Source organism: Chenopodium quinoa, unplaced genomic scaffold (genome assembly GCF_001683475.1).
Source record: "Chenopodium quinoa cultivar QQ74 unplaced genomic scaffold, ASM168347v1, whole genome shotgun sequence".
In the NCBI taxonomy this organism is placed as follows: domain Eukaryota; kingdom Viridiplantae; phylum Streptophyta; class Magnoliopsida; order Caryophyllales; family Amaranthaceae; genus Chenopodium; species Chenopodium quinoa.
In genome coordinates, this window is record NW_018745349.1 from 1 (window position 1) to 21,851 (window position 21,851).

The 21,851-nt window shown below is 37.9% G+C and overlaps 1 pseudogene; it reads right to left on the reverse strand.

Moving 5' to 3' along the window:
• Nucleotides 1–2,240: 2,240 nt before the first annotated feature.
• On the reverse strand, nt 2,241–12,609 carry LOC110712809 (annotated as a pseudogene).
• Between the last annotated feature and the right edge of the window lie 9,242 nt (nt 12,610–21,851).

Sequence of the window (21,851 nt, forward strand, 5' to 3'; positions counted from 1 at the left end):
AGGTACAGCATAAGTGTTAATCCACTTTTGTACAGATTTTCTTGCAGAATAGAGAAACGAAATCCAGCAATTCTCTCTGGTCTCCGCTATGTTTTTGTGAATTGGAGCTACATATGATTAATATGAATCTTCATACACGTATAGGGGCAGATACATATGAATCAATACAGCCAAATATGGTAGGCTGATGTTCATTAGTGTTTTTTTTATATATATACAACTCGGTCAGCCAACAATGGTTCATTATTATCCATTGTCTCGTGTGCTGTTGACAGTCATAGGGCAGCCAGGCAGGCATTGTTGGCCAGGAAATAGGTCTCGGGTATATGACGCAGAGAGTAAACCAGAATGGCAGGGAGGGGGGGAGGGGGGGGGGTGAAATCATATGTTGCCACACGTTTAGATTGAGCGAAATTCTTTCAAAAAAAAAAATATTGTGCATAATACTGTACTCCGAAATTCGGTAATGGGAAAGGAGAATGGAGGTTAAAGAACATAAATGGGAATATTAAAGCAGGAAGGTTATTCTTTTCATTTGATTTTTCAGGTATTGGGTAATTAACAATGTGTATGAGACAAGTTGGGGGGCCTTGGGGCAATAACTTGCAAGTTACTACTTTTTGACCCGAGATATGATTTTAAGTAGGAAAATTTTCACTTTGATGTCCTGAGGTTAGACACAATTCCATTTTGATACCTTGTAATATTAATAATTCCACCCTTAAGGGCATGCTTGGATTGAGGAAGATGTATTATTAGGGTAATAAAGTCAAACTAAGTAAAATGAAAGTGAATGTAGGGAAGGAGGAGATAGTGATGGTGTGATTATAAGGAAAATTATGTAGTGATGGTCTAGTATGAGATGAAGAAAGAGGAACTAATATTCTCATTTTAGGGGTAATAATTACACTAGAGGGAGGGTGGGTAACTATTTTCCTCATTATGAAGATAATTCCTCCATCTCTCTCTTTTCCTCATGGCACAACCATCTTTCTCATTTGTAAACACCTTGTCTTCTACAACAACACTTTCTAATTACTTATGTTTTTTCAAGTTTGACTTTTATTACCCCTTAATATATTACCTCCAATCCAAGCATGCCCCAAGGTGTTTTATTTTATTTTATTTATTTATTTATTTATTTTTAACAGGAGGTTTAATTTTTTTTTCATGTAGTGCTCTGTGCCTTTGTAATTTCATTTTAATGCCTCGAACTTTGACTTAGTCTTTCACTTTAGTACCTGTGGTTTAAGAATATCTCCGTTGCTAAATAAAAAAAATACACAAATTCATTATATATACATAAGTCTAGGATAATTATTTAAGATTTATCATGAATTTTTTTTCCCCAATTTTTAAGGAAGCATTTAGTTTTAAATGGAAACTAGACTTTTAGTCACTTTGATTAGGGATACCTAAAGCATCCTTACGGATGATAAGAGAGGAGGAAGGTGTAAAATTGTTAAAAGACCAAATGTGTAATGAATGTAGTTCATCGCCGTATTTGTCTCCCTATAGCAAGGTTGTATTATGGAGCAAGATTAGTCTCTTCTATTTTCATATTTGATTACTCTTAGGTAGCACCGCCTTTTAAGCCTTTCTCTTAGACCCGTTGCTTCCCCTTGAGAATTAAAGTGTTTAGAGATTAAGATCCCCACTATGATTTCTAATTACAAATCCAAAAACAGAGCTATTTTCACCTATTTTGAACCAAAGTTTAACTAGTGTTGTCCAAAAAAAAAGTTCAAATTGGTGGAAATTTCTTGCAAAGGAACCAAGCCGTTTGAATTGTATCTTGGCACTTTTGGTTTACTTGAAGATTTGAAATATCCATTGGGGTTATTCGAAAATTTCTAACAAATATTCCAATCAAATTTTTAACATTTGAAGGGAGATTAGTTCTCCATATCCATTTAGATGAGACTTTTGCATTAAATGATGGGTCTTGATTAAGAGCTTAATAGTTGCGGATTTGGTCATAAAATTGCCACTAGAAGTGCAAAATAGCTTATATTTTAATCTATTCGACAGGATATGAATGTTGCAAATGACTAACTATATTAGGGAGACGTATTGTTTTAATTTTAATGTATTATACTGTTGTGGGATTACAATTTATTCACATTTATAGTATGCATTAATAATTTGTGGGATATTAGAAGAAAGGTGAATTGATTAAAAGTGAAAATAATTAACATAGTATGCATTAAGAAGCAAGGAAGCAACATTAAGAACAAAAAGAAACGAAGGGAGAAGCAATTTAACGTAACAAAAGATGATCAGCATTCAAATTTACAAAATAAGCTTCAATTTCCAGGCTAATGTAAGTCAGGGCATGTTTAGGGCCCCCATGACCTCTAACCAAATGCAAATCCTCAGACATACATTCCATACCCATACTAACCCTCAATGTGTAAGCAACTGTTTTTGGTGTTCTGTAAAATGGTGCGGTGAACTTGAACTTCTTGACCTCATCAAGACCTCCATATTCTTCCATGTCTAAGAAAACAAACTCTGATACCTTGTCATCTAAGACAATCTTAAGCCATAGCTTATGCTCATTAGTCACGTTATAGAGAGTTATGTCCAGGGGTATACCGACAGGCAATCCTGAGATGAAGCGCAAAGGACTTACTGAGTCAAAGCCAAGAACAACAAGCTCTGCACTAATGTGTCTGATTTCTTCAGTGAGTATCACGTCCTTGAGTATAAATAAGTCACGCAGTTTTTTCAACTGACATTGATCGCCAGTTGCATCAAGAGAGAAACTGCCATTGGACAATAGTTCTGCAAGTAGGTTCACAAAGTCCGAACATGCAATGGATTTTGCATCCCGTAAGTGGCACACCGAAGCAACCATAGTAGATAATTTCTGTAAGGTTTTGCAATGCATGTGAGAGCTTGAAAGTTGCAGCAGATAGTTGAGAAGCAACAACTCCATTATAATAAGCTCAACATCTTTACTCAACCCAATGAACCTGTATCTGATAGCTAGAATCGCTTTGTCAAGTTTCCCAAGTAGCAAGTCAAAGTCACCCAATTGATACAAATGACAAGTTTTGGAAACCTCAAAGTGTCTCCATACCCTCGTGACAAGCTTCACTATATGAATATATTGGAAGGCAAAAGCTACAGCAGCAGCATATGCAAAAGAGCCAGCCCTTACTGCTGCAAGAGATTCTTTACAACACCTGAGAAAACACAAAGTTTGCCAAGTTCTCAATTCCAAGGGAGAGACAGCAACAAACAGCCTAATATGCAATCACAGGGGTAAATTTGTGAACACCATACCACCTCCTCAATACTTGATACTAGAAAGTACAAGAAATGTGTACTTGGTTATTAATGAGTGCCTGCTAATGCAAATACAGGAATAACTTACTAGAGGAGCAAGCTTGCTAAATATGCAACACAGGCAAGAGCATGAACAGCAGAAACAAGAAACTGCTTACAACAGCGTACAAAACACCAAAAGTTAAGACAGGCTAATAATGAAAACAAAACCATAGCAGAAACTTCACAGAAGTTCAGACCACAAAATTACAAGGGTGCGATAAAGTCAATACATGAAAGCTATCCAAATCCTAGACAGCAAGTGAACAAGTACAAAACCAATACTGACCATGGCGACCAATACCATTATCCCCATGCCTATAACATAGGCCTAGAAAGTGGATATAGTGGAGTAATGGATATTAAGATATGTGCGCCTTTTTCGTGGCTCATACCACTAGCCAATAAGTTCACATCAAATAACAATTAAATGTTGGTCTACTCGAGAGATTTTATTTTTAATCCAAGAGTAATAAAAGGTTACAAAATGGCACAAAGCAATTGCCCTATTGATCTCCTTTGAACTCAAAAGTTGAGCTCAAAATGGCAAAGATCATCTAAGAAAATGTTTTCTATACAAAAATTATTACTTGTCAGAACCAAACAAAATCAGATTGGATCAGATCAAATATTCAGAGCAGATAACACTTCCATTAGTTCCATTTATTTATTACTATCTTTGTTTCTGAAAGTTCTTAACCACTTTTGACTTTGGCATGATTCACAAATATCACTTTAACCATTGTTTCAAACTTAATGTAAGGATATACATATTCATGTGAGTCATCATAGATCGTCTCAATATGAAGTTTCAGAATATCAATCTTTTATAATTTTTACAAATAAATTATTAGAGATATAATGATCTAAAATTTTACATTGACAAGCATGAAAGAATAATGTGTCAAGAATTTTCATAAACGGGGTAGTATAAGATATATTTTATTGCATATTAATAAAAAAAAATATGAAGATATAGGAGATGAACCGAACAAGATCCCAAATTTATAATTTTTTTCTTACACATTGTTGTAATAATATGCTCAAAGACTTTAGTCCCACCAGGACATCACCAGACCAGACCTTAACAAAATCATATCTAAACACCCTATTTCAGGTGATGAGAGCATATACTAAGTTGATGAAAGGATCATGCATATAATTTATTCCCTTTTCCAATCCCCCTCCCTCCCCCAGCCTACTATTTCACATTAAAAAAAAAACCAGCAGAATGTTGTAATTTTCTTACGTGAGAAATAATTTAGTTAACAGCAATCCAAGGTCAAAAAAAGGCACAAGAGTGATCCCCTTCTATTCACTTCTAAATCACAATTCAAGCTCAAAATGGAAAAATATACTCCCCACACCAATAGAAAATCTCTTGTATGTTTCAACCAATGATGCCAGTCAAACTATTCTCCCTATCCTTTCTCATTTGATCCTGTCCTAGGGTGTACTTAAAATAATTTGTGTCTTGAATAGAAGATCATACAGAGCGAAAAGAAACAAAAAGCACAAAGTTCCATCCTCACACACCTTAAAGACTTCAACACTTCATTTGTACATCCGCATTTCACCAGCGGCCATAACCTCTTCACTGTTGCAAGAACAATTTGCATTGCACTGAAGACATGCACAGGTGCTTCCTGCTGACCTTTTGCAGCTGGAAGTACCTCTGGTCGAGTCCTGGTTTCAGACTGTACCTCAAATTGGTGCTCACCTATTTAACGAAATTTAAATTTTTTTTAAAAAAATAAAATTTACAAGGCATCACTTAGATTCTAAATTGGCCATTGTTCAAGCAAGAATGACAATTTGATATACCGCAGCAAGACAGGTAGGCCAAAAGGGAATCAATATCCAGAATATCACCAAGCGCATAAGCAATCCGCCCAAAGTATGCAGCTGCATACGAAAATATTCTTGGTGGAATTTGATGAAAGTGCTCTTCGTGTTTGAGGGAAGCTGAAATAGCCAAAACCAACAATCCAGCAATTCTTGAACCATAACAGCCAGATTTTTCATCATTGGAAGGCTTAATCTGAAGGATACAGTACACTCTGTCAGAAAAGTAGTTGTGGTGTAAAATGATAGAAGATAGTGAAGGGGAACGCATCCTATACATAGGCCATGTGAAATGAATGAGAGCCAACAAGAGCACAACCGTAACAAGCAAAAAAAGAAGTATGCGACACATCATCTTTATTGGTGGAAAATATTACTCAAATACCAACTTTCACTTCTGTAAACACGTGGTTTATACACTCGTGCATTTATGATCCAGTGATCCACAACCTACTACATATGTCACAGTCTTACAGATGATAACTTCTGGCCTTTTAATGTTGTATCCTGGACAAGAAGATAGACAAACAAACACAGCACTTCTAAGAGAAAATTTTTCAGCTAATACATCAGGCTTCAACGGAGACAGGATTAGTTTCCTCATCGAAGGCCAAAGTACCAAGATAACATCCAATTACAGAATACTGGACATGCAAGGAATGCATGGGCATAAGATGGCTTTAGACAGGATATAAACAGGACAACAAACCTCAGCATAACTTATACCATCTTACACATAAACTCTACATAATTTCCCCCGCCTTACATGCATCCACCAACCAAAAATCAGATACTTGTTTAAACAGCTTATAAGAGAGAAATAATGAAGTAGCAAATTGTACACAGTAAAAAAGCAGCGACTTCACTTATTCGGGTTTTAATCAGTTCTGCTTAATTAAAATCAGTTTCATTAGTAAAAATAGTCACCTCGGCGAGAATCAGGTGAAGAGAAAGGACCTAAATTTGATCAGTTGTAGCAATATGTACAGAAGATAAGCATTAATGATGACTAAAAAAATTGCTAACCTTATTATAATGGTCCTTGACAATCCTGACTGCAAATTTGCCATGATTGTGACCCATATTGAACAATGTACGAAAGATTTCGGCTTCACTCTGGAACATTACAGGAAACCCAATAAAATAAAAAAGAATGATGGGAAGATTAAACAATGAAGAATCAAATGAAGCAATACATAGTGTTAACATGAAATGACTTAACAACCTTGGGATAGATGTCCAGACTTCTAAAGAGCTTTCAACAGTTAATTTAGACACTTTCAGGTCAGGCAATTTAACTGATCCAAGCAAATCAAAGGCTCTGGATCTTATCTGGGAGTTCCTGTCAACAAGGGTACCAAGCACCTGCAATAAGGACAAATGAGAGATTGTTTTAACTCTGCATTCCATAAATAACACAGCATAGCATATTGATCAACACATGCAGATTATATAACCAAGTACAAGCAACAGGATATGCTTCCCAACCGAACAGAACATACATGCCAGAAAAGTTACATATGCAATAGAACACAAAAGAATGAGATTAGCAACAAGCATAGAGCGCCTATAACAAATAACTCTAGAACAAGCACAAAGCAAAGCATTCATGCTTGAGACGTTACACACAGTTTAGTCACCCTCCCCCCACCACAATAAAAAATCAAAAAAATAAATAAAAAAAAAAAGAAAAAGATATCGATAGGCCAAGAAGTTATCATTGCACAAAATACGCTACGGGTTTTGGAATTAAAAATTGACATTAGGAAGGTACGGTTTGGACATTGATTCTTATTACTATGTTCGGTGCAGTTCAAAATTGAGTTCTGATTCCCAATTATTGCTGTTTGGTTGAGCCACGACAGTAAAGGAACGATAATATGTGTTTCCCAAATAAAGTACTAAGTCTATTATAAACGAAAAAGGAAAACTGTCAAAATTCTAAATATAAATAAGTGTTTTTTTTTGGCCTTCCAGATCAAGTGCAGACAAATAACTGGGTCAGAGCACGAAATTTACGAATGGTGATTAAGAATGTAAACCAAGCCCAAGATCCAAGCCTACTACTTCCGGACCTTTGGTTATGGACTATGTTTTTGTCAATTTGACAGAACTAAGCCCAAGATCCAAGCCTACTACTTCCGGACCTTCGGTTATGTGCTATGTTTTTGTCAATTTGGCAGAACTATAAAGTTTTTTAGTGGTTACTTATCCAGTTATCCATAAAGAGAAGCTTTTTGCGTCAGAACTACCTTACCACTACTACAAAAGTTCTTTCTAGAATCGAAGACTGGTAGCTAAAAAACTAGTTAGCACAGCTAGTTGATGAATAACAGCTGCTCACTGAAAGCTAAGAAAGTTAGCCAGATTAAATTTGTCCAACAAAACAAGTTGTTTGCTGGCACTAAGAATTCATTTATCGTTTAATTCCGTTGAGAATAGGACCTTCGTTAGATGTAACTCCATGTCCATGCTTTGGTAAGGAAATGGTACATGATTTCCATATGATGGTTTAAAAATTGAATAATTGATATCATAACAATTAAACTTTGAGAAACTTGTAGGGCAACATTGCATTAGCTAGCTGCCTAGCTTTACTAACAAACTAGAATTCTGTGGAACTCCCTATAATATTTAGAGAGAAGGGCATTCACTATAAATTGCAAGACAGCATAAATTGTTTTTCAAGCTTGTTAATCCATGACCTCCACAATCAACTTTTGTAAACAACGTAATGTTACATTGTAGAAAATGTGAATCTAATAAAAAGCCCATGCACCAGAGAGCAAGTTTTGCGCCTTTTCATTGATAGGCTCAGCCGCATACAAAAGGCGCTCTCAGGCACGCCTTAGCCCAGGCGTAAGGTGCAGCACCAGTAGGTAAGACACTGGTTTGCGACTAGTTTGCGCCACGTCTGCAAAACTAGTGTCTTACCTACAGGTGCTGCGCCTTAAGCCTGGACTAAGGCGCGCTTATTACATAAAAGGAGAGTAATATAATTTTAAACAAAAGAAAGTTATGTCAGAGCAATGTACTTGATATTAAAAAAAAATCTAAAATGTTATTAAAAGCATACCATATCTATATGTGCCTCTTTCATCGCTACACATCCAGACATTGCCATGCAATGGATTGTCTTCAAAGCCTCTAACCTGGCAATAACCGAGTCATCATTCAGAACATAGCTCAATATACTAACAGCATCAGGAGCAAATCGACCAGAGATGACACAAAGCATTCGCAAGGAGATACAGGCAGCCCGTTGTACCTTCAGGATAGCCATACATATTACACAGGGTCAGCTAGTGGCATGATGGGAATCATCTTTAACATCAGAATGTGCAGTCCTTCCATCCCAAACAATTGTCTTACAACCAATTCTAAAGCTTTAGTTAAAATTGTTTGGGCAGTTAAAAATGGCCAAGTAATTTTGGGTGTAAAATAAATATGAAGTACAGTGAACAAAAACAAAAGGAAGCCATCAAAAATTGGCATTACTAAACCTAAATATATTCCCACTATTCCATTTCCATCACTGTTGTCTAAGACTGCACAATTTTTAAAAAAGCTGGTTTATTGAAATTGAAATCAAGACTGGCAATTTATAATGCATTGGTATATTAAATAAACATATAATTGTTCAGTTGATATTATGGAAACGCGTAATATGGAATGAAAAAAGTTACTCCTACCAAATCACAATATCTTCAACATAGAGAGAAGTCATGCTTTTTTATACAGCTCGGTAATGAATAGAGAGAGAGAAGAGAGAGAGAGAGACCGATGAGGTATTTTTCCACATGTTGAGGAGAGATAGAAAGAGGAAACCACTTGCTAGAAAAGGAATGCCAACCTTCTTTTACCAAATCCAAAATGGGAAGCATTAAAGTTATTGTTAAAGGAGGTAGTAGCTAAGTGGTCAAATAGCATGAAATAAAGAGACTCGCTAGCTTTTCATGGACATTAATGCCTTTGTAACAATTGGTGAATAGAAAATCATTTGGCTAGTCTATGCTCCAAAGTTTGTAAATGCATTAGTTTGCGATTAACTTTAAAAAAAAATTAAAAAAAAAAAAGAAAACGTGAATACTAATTACTGAATTATAACACAACCAAAATTTTGCAATTACCTCACTGTATTCATCCTCTAGACCATGAATAAATGCACCGGCAGCAACACCAGCATGAATTTCATGTGAATTTGAGCTAGACAGAGCCAAGGATTGTTTCACTTTAATTGCTTCGTCAACCTTTTTGTTAAGGGTCTGCAACAAAATATCTTCAGATACATAAGTAATTTTTCCAAGGGTGGTAAAAGCCTCCACCCTGACTCCCACATTCATATCTCTGACCATAGAACATATCTGTGAAGCCAAACCAAGCACAACTTTGTTAGCAGATCTATGAAGCGAATACGGGATGGCACCCACTAAAGACATAATGAGGAGATGAATAGCATAATCACCACAAATACAAGGGAAAAAAAAAAAAAAAGCATCCCTCTACTCACACATCACCAACTAAAATAGATAAGGGCTGACTACATCACAGTGAGTCACAACATTAGGCCAATGAGGCCATCGAGGTGCCGTTGAAATAGATTTGCATATGATAGCAACATGGTGATTCATGTATTGCAATGTAAAACACATTCAAAGTAAAACAAAAGGCAAATTAGTTGAGAGATAGAACGATACAGATCAGTTGAAACTTGAAATGCCTCGGTGATTAAACGTCCAATCATTAAAGCTTATCAATATCGTTAATCTGGTTTGTTTTAGTCCAGAGTTAAGGAGTTACAAATAGAAATGCTGTAAGGCACCATGTATATTAAGAACTCGGGGTAGTAGTTCAACTTCCAGGAGCAAATTACAGCCCCTCACTGTTTTTCATCTCATAGAGGCATCTCAACAAAAAAATAGGAAGTCAGGCTTCTATATTCCCAAAGTTCCAGCTTTACCAACCTAAAACATGTAGAGCATGTTTGGTAAGGGAATTTTTTGGTTGGAAACTGGTTCAATAAACCATTACCGTTACCAAGTGTTTGGTAATAAGGTTCGGTTAACAATTATCATTACCTAGGGACAATGGTTTCCACCTAGTTGTTACCTCTCTAAAACCTAAGGTATTAATTACCATTACCCTCCTCAAACACAAAATTTCGGCTTTTGTCTTTCTCACTCCAACAATTTCATTTTCTCTCTCCTCATCTCTCTACCTCATCAAGTGTTATCTTGTAAGTGATTCCTTTCACAAGAAGAAAGGAAGGTTAAGTTTAAGTGATTCATTTGCATGATAAAACCAAACAAATGAAAAGGTAAGAGTTTGATAGTTTCTTTCCCCCTCTTAATTAATTCCTTTCCATTCTGTTTCCAATGTTCGTATCAAATGCCCCCGTAGCAGATACGGCACAAACTCAAACCAGAAGCAACAATTTTATTTTATTTTTTTTACCACTTTTCTGGTGAACAAATACTTTAATATGGAGATCTAAAGAAAAAGCACAGCTATGAGACCAGTTTTAAAACATCATGACCAGATCTATAATTTGCAGCTATATTCTACTCTTAATAAGGTTTAGTAGGGTTTAAGAACCTGTAGATCATTTATTTCAGAATTATTTGGAATTTTTGATAAAAAGATGTAGATGAAAGGATAGAAAAATATGCGTGCTTACAATCACAAGTGCGAACAAATAGGTATTTCATGTGCCATTCTAGAGATACACTCTCGTAAAAAAATATTTTTAAAATATAAAGCACATGTCCTATTTAGTCCAAAGTAAATTCTATGCAACAAACTTACAAATGCAGAGGCTGGTAAATGGTTTTTCTTAGCAATATAAACTCCTTCAACGAAAGATTCAGAAAGATAGCCAATCAAGCATTACAGATGAATAATGAAAAGGCTTTTATAATAAAGTAATTTCCGAATGTCACAACATTGCTGCTGCACCAATTTATGCTCCAGCGCTAGCAGCAACAGAACACCCAAGTAAACATCACAAAGGCTACCAAATTTCATATACTTGTATATAAAATACAGCAAACATACATATTGAATTACTTAGGTCATGTACCAGCAAAAACACACCATCCGAACAGCCTCTCCTATCTTCTTCCTCTTCCTTAGATGCAGCTAGCATGCAACCCATGCGCTCACCTGAAACAGAAAAATAAATAAATAAATAAATATATTATACATGGGATTCAATCACTCCTTGTATTGTCAGTTGTCAATATACCCCCGCCCTTCTTAGTTGTAGCAACCAGTGCCCAAATTGCTGAAAATGCTAAACATCTACCAGACACGAAAAGTCGAAAACCAACCTGAATTATGGTCTCTTTCTTTCAACTCTCCATAACTTACTTAATGGCTCCAAATTTACCACATTTTAAGCAATATATGAATTTTGTACTATACTAAGATTACTAACTATTAAAGATAAATTGCGAGTCTTGCACCTAATTATGAAAGTGTATTTTAGAGACGAACCTAACATGATCCCACATTACTATAATTCTAACATATAAATCACAAAAGACGATCAAATGAGTGTGTGAATAATGTACAATTCCAAACGCTGCAATAAAAAAAAATGAGGAAGTAATAACTCACTGCACGAAGAGCAGCCAAGCGAACATAATCATGTTGATCAAGAAGAAGCTCAACGGCACGAAAATAACACCCTTCAACAATCCCATAATCCTCAACCACAACCCCAGAATCACAAACACCCACCAAACCCTCCAACGCAGATTTACGAACACAAGGGTAAGGATCCTTAGTAAACCCTAGCATAACCGGCAGCAACAAATTAGGAGGAACCGATAACTTCATCACATTATTCAAAACCCAAACCCGAACCGAAACACACGGGCGGAAACACAGAGAAATGACAAGGCTGTCATCGAGGGAGTAGGCGGCGGAGAGTGAGACGAGAAGAGAGAGTGAAGCGGCGGCGGTGATGGCGGAGGAAGTGGGGTCGGAGAGGAGAGAGGTGGTGATGGAGGGGAGGGAGGAGGAGAGGGAGAGGAGAAGGAAGGGTGGTGGAGAGAGAGGGAGTGGAGGAGAGAGAAAATGTGGTGGTTGGGAGGGAGGGAGGGGGAGTTGATGAGGGTTTCGAGGATGGTTGTGATGGTGGATGGTGAGGTTGATGGGTTGGTGATGAGGGTTTGGAGTCGTGAGAAGAGTTGCAGAGAGAGGGTGTTGGTGGTGGTGGTGAGGTTTTTCTGGGTTTCCCGCCATAGTTGTTGCTCCATTTTTGCTCAGTGGAAGTTCAGCTTGGGGGTTTGCTGTGGTGTTGGTAGTGTTGAGGATGGTGCTTGTTATGGTGTTAAGCGGAATCCACCATAGTTGTTTAATGAGGAAGGAAGAAGAAGGAAAGGTGGAAGGAGACAATAAACGCGGGGCGTTAATTAATCGTATATTGTTAAACATCGCCTATAATTTTCTAGCCCACAAATTAGACTTGGTTTGACAATTTTGTCCATTTCTAAAATTGTAGTCAAAGTGAACAAATTTCGATCTCAAAAATGTGGAGCCATACTGGGTCGCCGGGGGAGAGCGGAGGGCAGGCCGGAGATGCGGGGGACGCCGGAGGTACGTCGTCGTCGACGGAAAGCGAGGTAAAGAACCGTTAAAAATGACGTTGTACGTAACGGCGTCTGAAAGAGGTGGCTGTGCAGTGGAGCCGCCGCCTAAATTGGACGCCACTACCGTAGCATGGACGTCCAAGCCAAACGCCACAACGACGGCACTGGCGTCCAGCCCAAACGCCACAACCACCACACAGGCGTCCTGGGCAGGCGCCAGTCCTATGGTTGTGGCGGCCCTGCCAGGCGCCATCTCCATGGCTCTGGCGTTCCTGCCAGACGTCGCACCTGCAATGTAATTTTTTTTATTTTTTTATTTATTTTTTTTGTGGTTATTTTTTTTTTGTAAATTTGAAAATTCGAAATTGTATAAAAAAAAATTCGAAATGGTTTTTTTTTAAAATAAGTTTGAAAATTCGAAATGGTTTTTTTTTTAAATTCGAAAATTCGAAATTGTACTAAAATAAAATTCGAAATGGTTTTAAATTTGAAAATTCGAAATTATTTTAAATTTGAAAATTCTAAATGGTTTTAAATTTGAAAATTCGAAATTATTTTAAATTTGAAAATTCTAAATGGTTTTAAATTTGAAAATTCGAAATGGTTTTAAATTTGAAAATTCGAAATGGATTTAATTTTGAAAATTCGAAATGGTTTTAAATTTGAAATGGCGAAATTGTATAAAAAAAATTCGAAATGGTTTGAAAATTTGAAAATTCGAAATGGTTTAAATTAAGTTTTTTTTTTGAAATTAAATTTGAAAATTCGAAATGGTTTTTTTTATTTTTTTTATTTTTTTTTTTAAATTTGAAAATTCAAAATGGTTTTTTTTTAAATTAAGTTTAATAATTTTATGTTTTTATTTATGATGTGGAAATTAGATTTGTGTTAATATATATTATTATGTTTTAATTGTTTATGTGTATGAATACTTTTATAAATGATTGTGTTTTAAATTTGTATGTGTATGAATAATAGTATACATAATTATGTTTTTAATTTTGTGTTAATTATGTGTAGATATAGAAAGTAAATGTATTATCCGTTAAATGTAGAAATGAAATTTACAAATTAAAAATGTAGATATTAATTATGTGTTAATGTTGTGTTAAATGTATTAAGTTAAGCTTGAATTAATATTTATTATAATATATAATTGATGCAGGATTATGGTGGAGACGGAAATGATTACAGTGGGATATTTGGACATGATGGTCCATTCGAAGATGCTCAACAAGCGATTAATTGGGCAAAACAGGTTGCAATTACAGCTGGATTTTGCTTGGTAGTAGTAACTCATAAATCTCAACGGGATGGTAGAATGGATCGCACTTTGAGATGTGACCGTTATCGCAAAAGAAAAGAACGAGATTTCAGTACAGCCACTCGGTTTGATACAAAACGGAAAGGTTGTGGGTGTGAGTTCAGAGTAAAGGTTCGACAACTACGGAGTCGTGACGATTGGGAAGTGATTGGTTACTCTAAATGGGGGTATCACAACCATGAGATGATAGTATATGAAGAGGGTCATCGACAACTGAGCGGCTTAAGTCCTGCTGCGAAACTAGTTGTCAAAGAAATGAGTGATGCTCAAGTGAAGCCTGCTAAAATATTAGCATCTGTGTTAGAGAAATTTCCAGAAGACCATCCAAACTGAAGACACATCTACAACGTTAGACAGCAACTCAAGTTTGAACGGTCAGAGGGAAGGAACCCTATACAGCAGCTGCTACACCAGGCACAATCACGTGGTTACCTGTTTTGGTTTGATTCTGATGAAGATACAGCGGAGGTGACTCATCTTTTCCTTGTGCATCCTGATTGTGCTGATATGATCAAGTCTTGGCCATTTGTGATTTTGATCGACTCAACGTACAAGACAAACAAGTACAAGTTCCCACTGGTTGAGATCATGGGGATGACTCCAACGAACCAGAACTTTCTGATTGGTCATGCAATCATCAAGGATGAGACGGCTCCAAGTTATTATTGGGTCTTGGAGAAGCTGAGAAACTACATCGGGCCTAATGTTCATCCAGCAGCCATCGTCAGTGACTGTGAGGGAGGTCTCTTTGCCCCCATTAGGGAGTTGTTTCCAGAGTCAAAGCACTTGTTGTGCACATGGCACATCAACAACTGTGTGAAAGTGAAAGCCTACAACCTTTTCAACAAGAATTTGGAAATGGCAAAGAGATTGGTGAATGGTAAGTGGCGGAAGATCCTACAAGCTACCACAGAGGCAGTGTACGATCGAGAATTGGCTAACTTCAGGGATTCGTACCAATGGTGTCCAACAGTGGTGAACTATGTGATGCAGCAGTGGATACCTCACAGGGAAAAGTTTGTCAAATATTGGACAAACCAAGTACTTCATTTCGGGAACACTACAACATGTAGAGTTGAGAGCGCTCATAGAGCTACCAAGGATTGGATTGATTCTTCCACTGCTGCTTTGGATACACTGTTCGATAGAATAAACAATTCAATTGAAACTCAGAAGAACGGCATCAGGAACTCTCTAGAGGACTCCATACGGCGACATGGTACGATGTATAGGCATTTCATATTTAAGATTCTCCATGGTTGTGTGTCACACTACTGCTTGGGGTTGATTTTGAATGAGTACAACAGGATGAGGGAGTTGGCTGATGAAGTGTATGTTCGGTGCGGGTGTGCTATTTCAGTAACTCATGGATTACCTTGCGCATGCACCATTCACCGCGTTATTACAGAAGAAAGGGCGTCGTTACATGTTGATTAGGTTCATCCATTCTGGCGGACGCTCGTTATTGGTGAGCATGCAGATCCTCAAACGGTCGACCATGAACAGGAGGAGTTGGAGCAGTTTCGTTCGATGTATGACCGAGTGTCCTCCAGTCATCCTTCTATTATTCGTGACGCTACTCACGTACTTCATGACATGTTCAACACGTATTGCTTAGATACTGAGGAACCGGAAGGGGTTGAGCGTCCTCGAGGTCGCCAACGGCGGAACAGGAGTGCGTTTGAGTACATTTGTGGTCTTGGTCGTGGTCATGGTCGTAGTCGGACATCGTCATCTACTCGTAGTCATTCTTCTTCGTCTGTGAATATGCCCCCGAGAACTGGTACGGTTGCTTACTTTTATTGACATTGTACATTGTTTTTTAGATTACTTCTGCCTTGTTAACTGTGTTTAATTATATGTTTAATAGGAAGAAATGATATTGATCAGTTTCCGTACAAGGACAGGATACCTAACATCATCATACCGTTCTTGGATGGGTGGAATGATGTAGTCGGAGATGGTAACTGCGGATTCCGGGTCGTGGCTGACGTGTTTCAAATGGGCGAAGCCAACTACGGTTTAGTGCGTCAGTTGATGTACAGTGAAATTGCCTCTAACCGAGAAGTTTATCGTCATGTGTACCATGACGGCTTGGATAGTGCTCTGCGGCGTATCCGGTGGGGGAGGACCTTGTGGTCAAAATCATTATTTTGACGCACAACTGGATCTGTTTGCCGTTGCAAACATTTACAAGTGTACATTCATGCATTTCGGGCTTGGATTGCATAGTCGAGCTTATTATCCTTGTACCACGGTTCTCCCTTGGTCTTCGCGTGAGACTGTCACTACACCGGTCAGAGAGGTAGCTATTGCTTTTCTTGGGTCGTCATACAGACATTTCATCCGACTAGACCTGTCATCCTATTTTCCTGTGCCACCGATTATACCTCGGTGGTACACCATTCGCACAGCGAGCGTAGAAGGTTGGGATGCGCTATATCATGACCGGATCCACGAATGGAACACCCTAGCCGCCTTTTAGTTTTTCATGTGTACATTGTTTCTATGTAACCTTATTTTTACGTTGCTATTATAATGAGAACATTAATTTTTTATATTGTATTGCTTACTACATTTATATCTTGCATGGGTAAGTTGCGCGTTACAAAGTTGAAAGGTAATGTCAAAATTTAAAAACAGCAACGACAATGTTGTCAAATGTTGAAAGCTGAAACGATAATCTAAAATGTTACAAACTTAAACCATAATGTTAAATTCTGCGAAGTGCAAACATAATGTCCAATTTCAAAAACTAAAATGATAATGTTTAAAATGCTCTACAAATAAAATGCCAAAACCATCAGTAATCCCTCTTGGACGCCGACTCCCAATGCGCAAGGGTCTGTTCCAAACTATCAACAACAGCTCTCACTGGTGCACTCATGCTGTCCTTCTTTACAGAGAGTTTTTGTACGTCTTGCATTATCTTTCCCATCCACTACATACAACAAAAAATAAAACATGAAATACAATAACAACATATAAAACTTAATTAAAAAAAACAACGATAAATGTTTTATGAGACATACCGCTTCCACGGCAGTAGGCGGTGGCATATAATCAGCATCGCTGTGTTCGAGGTCTGCAATCAACCTCGGGTGCGAATACCGATTGAACCATTCCAAGTAGTAGTGGTCACGCATGGGAGGAACCCCAGATGGCGGCCTCTGCAACTCCGCAGTCCATAAGCGGGCAACCATCGAAAAACTAGTCCCACTTCCCAGTCATGATATCCTGCCAATACACGACGTAGTCCTTTGACGATGCAGATCGGACCGCCTTCATCGGGCATGCCGGGGGAGGAGGGACAACTTGGACAAATCTAAGCTGGCGAAGACAACGCTGGGGCATGTACGCCTCCACGATCTCACGATACTGAATGAGTCCCGTGTACAGGGTCCTGATTACCCTATTACTAGGTTTCGGGCCGAAAGGCATCCAGTTCACCTGCACATAATTTTAAAATTTAGTAACATTCATATAATAAATGCATTACTGAAAAATTGTAGAAATATGTATAAACTTTACCTCTAAGGGGGACATCCTGTCAAGAAATAACCGTATCGATCGGAGGCGGTCAACGAACTTCTTCTCCGAGCGCGGACTCCACGCACAAGCACGCGGCATCCCCTCATCAATAGGAACCGGGTCACGATGTGGTCGCAATGCAGGAAAATACTCGTATATCCAGGTCTGCAATAAAGTCTGACACCCAGTGATACCTGCCGCGTCAGCCCGACTCGCAAATCCTAGTTGGCGATACAAATACGCCAACGTAACCGATCCCCAAGAAAACTGGCCTACACTGTCGGGGTCACACGCCTCAACTATGTCGCGTGGCCTAAGCTTGTTTCCGTCGCTCTTATCCGGAAACAAGGTACATCCGAGGAGTAGAAAAAACATAAGCAGCCAATTGTGCGTCGTGCGTCCTACGTGCACTGGGGTACAAACACCGCTGCAACCGTATGCGATCTTCACACCGTCGTGTTCCCAAACACCAAGCGCCTCGGGGTACAGTGCAGCCCTGTCCACCACCAACAACTCCGCCAGCAAATCTGCATGATCCGCATCAGTCACAACACAAAGTCGTTTACCGTCAACACGAATCCCAAGAATGGCCTCGATGTCATGTAACATGATCGTCATCTCACCAAACGTCATGTAAAATGATCGTCATCTTACCAAACGTCATGTAACATGATCGTCATCTCACCAAACGGGAGTGTGAATCCCAAGAGTTTGTATCCGGCTGCCATCGCTCAACGAAAGTCGTGATCAGCGTAGTGTCAATCTTATCGTGCATGGTGGCAGGAACGTGATTCACCCCAGTGCCCTGCAATCGCTCGAACATCTCGCTCTCCACCGGCCAAGCCTCAGCCCATGTACGCAAAAAGCTACAAGTCTTTTCCCGGGTATGACATTTCAACAAGCCCGTCACTGATGGCTTCTCCTGGTCCTCCCAAATACGGGTAGCTATGTGTCCTAGAAAGTTAGGAATCACACTCCCGTCTACAGGCCCACCGGGCACCTCACTCCTAACAACCCAAGAATCATTAACGACCCTCGACCGTTTTCTGCTTACCCCAGACACAGTGGACGCAGATGATGTGTCAGATCTACTAACAAACCTACCACCCCTACCCTTACGCACCTCTACCATATGTGTCTCGTACATGTCATCAACCCTCTGACTCAATGGACCGTAATCATCATACGGTCCACTCCCATCGTCCACATCCTCATCCTCATATGCGTCATCCTCCTGCTCCTCCTCCTGCTCACCCTCCTCAACATCATCATCTTCATCCTTATCCCGACGGTGGATCCGTTCTCTACGAGCAGAGGCCAAAATACCACGGGATCTAACATGTCTATGCCCCGACCTCTCCACTGAATAGCTTCTACTAAGAAGGTCTAGATTCTTCCTCGCACCATGACGACCCAGTGAATTCTACAAAAAATTAAAAAATATATAAACATACAAAAGCTTTTTAGAAAAATAAATAACTACCTACACATACAAAATACCAACACTTACAACATATCGTCATGTTTATAAACATAAAATTAATAAACATTAAAAAATCAAACACATAAAAGATAAATAGGACATAAAAAAAATATTTAAAGGTAAAACAAAATTTCTGATTTTCAAAAAAATAAAAAATTATTTTAAAAAATTAAACAAAAAAAAATTAAAATATATTACACATACACAAATACACACATAATACCCTAATGCATTACACATTTTTAAAAAAACAATTACACATTAATACAAAGAATTTCCACATACTACATAAATTAAGACATAAAAAATTTTTACACATCAAACATAAAAAAATTAAACATTAACACAAAAAATTAATCTAATTTTATAAAAAATATATATACTAGATTTATAAAAAAATAACACATAAAATTAATAAATATTAAAATGAAAATTAGACATAAAACAAAATTATTTAAAATTAACACAAAATTTCTGATTTCCCAAAAACAAAATTAATTTACAAAAAAAAAAAAAAAAAAAATTTATATACGGAAGGTGGGGCGCATGGCCAGGACGCCCACCCACTGGCGGTGGCGCCAGATCCGGCAGCCATAAGCCAGTGGGCAGGCGCCTGAACTGGACGTCCACCCAGAGGCGGAGGCGCCAAATCTGACAGCCAGAGCCTATGGCCTGACGTCTGGTTTGGACGCTTCTCCGTAGCTGGGCTTCCAAGCCACACGCCCCGCCACCGGCTTTGGTTGCCGGAGCTGGCGCCGCCGCCTCTGGGTGGACGTCCAGTTCAGGCGCCCCACCTTCGCTGCTTATTTTTTTTTTAAATAAAAAATATTTAAATTAATTACCTTGCCACCAAGTCGTCGCCTTTCCTCCGCCGCCGCCGCCTCGACATTGTCGTAAATAACTTTTTTTTAGAGAGGTAGACCTTCTGATTTTTTTAGAGAGATGTAGAGAGTGGTTTTTTTTTAAAAACGAAAAGGGCAATAAGGTCACTTCAATACAAATTTGTGGCTTTATATGGAGATTTGCGGGCGATAATTAGCGATTCACCTCATCAGATGCTACTTTCTCACATAGTCACTAAATCAACAAAGGGGCCCACTATAATATCCAAATAATTGCGAAAGCCATTTGAGAAACAACCACCGTTTCTCAATTGTGAAACCGAGGCTTCCTCTTTAAAAGCTAATGTGCCAGTGTGTATGCACTTCTTTAAGAAAAGATTAATAAATAAGTGAAAAGTTAAATGACACCCACACTTACTAGGTAACACCCCCATTTTAAACTTGAATGGACGTACATATTCTCACGTGGAGAAAATACAAGTTGATCTTCTTGACAAAAACCAAAAAGTATTTTGCTAGTGACATTTATTTACATTAATAAATGGCACTAGATAAACAATTTTTGTTTATCTCTATGGTTAATTGGGGCTCCCTCCACTCACGTGTATTCCATGTTTTTCACCCCTCTAAACTCAATCTAACATTATTTTCCTCCTAAGAAAACCACCACCAACTACCACTGGCCGATGGCAAGGTCATCATCGGAGTTGAAGTTGTGTTTTTTTTTTTATTTATTTTTGGGTAAAGGCAAAATGCCTGAGATCTTCAAAGCATTTCTCATCTGGAATTTCAGAAATTCCAGACGTTTTCTTTTCCAAACTTTTGCGCTTATTGTTTTTATCATAACTTTAGATCCTGAACTCGAATTAAGAAAAATAATAAATCGTTGGAAAGCTCCTTAAGTCTAATTTCTAACCCAATTTAGAATCAGGTAAATATCATTTATAGAGCTTAAGATATGGCCAAAATAGTGCAAGGGTGTTGGTTTTGGACCAAGTTTAGTATTTTAATCATTTCTTATTTGTTTTAAATCGAAATTGGGCTTATGATGTATCATTTAATAAGTTTATTTCAAGGGCTATCCATCCATGTACCATTTGCAGAAAAATTATGAATCAAGAAAATTAAATTTGCTCTATTTCGGGTTGTGGTTATGAGAATAAGAAAATTGGGTTAAGGTTTGTGGATATTTCAGTTATTGTAGTTATCTTTCATGATATTGTTCAATTTCAAATGAGATTTTTATCAATGACCTTGCATAATAATTATCTAAAATGACAATGTTTAGTTATAAAACATGACATTATATCATTATTAACCCTAAACCCTAACCCTACTTTTAAGGAGGCATGGTGTGCTTGTCTGAAGTTTCTGCTGTGGCAAGCTTGCGCCAAATCGAGAAACTCAAGCACTAAGTCTTTCTATTGTGGGTTGTGGAACGGTGACGTGCCCTGCATAGCACGTCCATGGCTTAGTGAATTTGGTTGATTGTAAGTCAGTTTTCACTCCGGGCTTGTTTCCTTATTTTTGGGATATATTTCCTATTTTAGGAAGCATTATATATTACTCCTTAGGGTTATTTCCTAGCCTTTGTGATATTCATTATCAATGGAATTCATCAAAATCAATAAAGTTTTTTCCTCTCGCCTATATAGGGATGTAGCCAATGCATCTTTAGTGAACCACGTAAATTTGTGTGTTATTTATTTACTTATTTAGCATTCATTATTTGTTTTATCTCACATCCATTGCAATAAGATCATATTGGTCTTTGCAGCACTATTGTTGATATTAAGTAAGAGGAGTACAAAGATGGGAGATGAAATTGATAGTGAACCAACCCATGACTTTCATGACTACATGTTCATTGTAAAATCAGTTTACCATACAATGGGTTA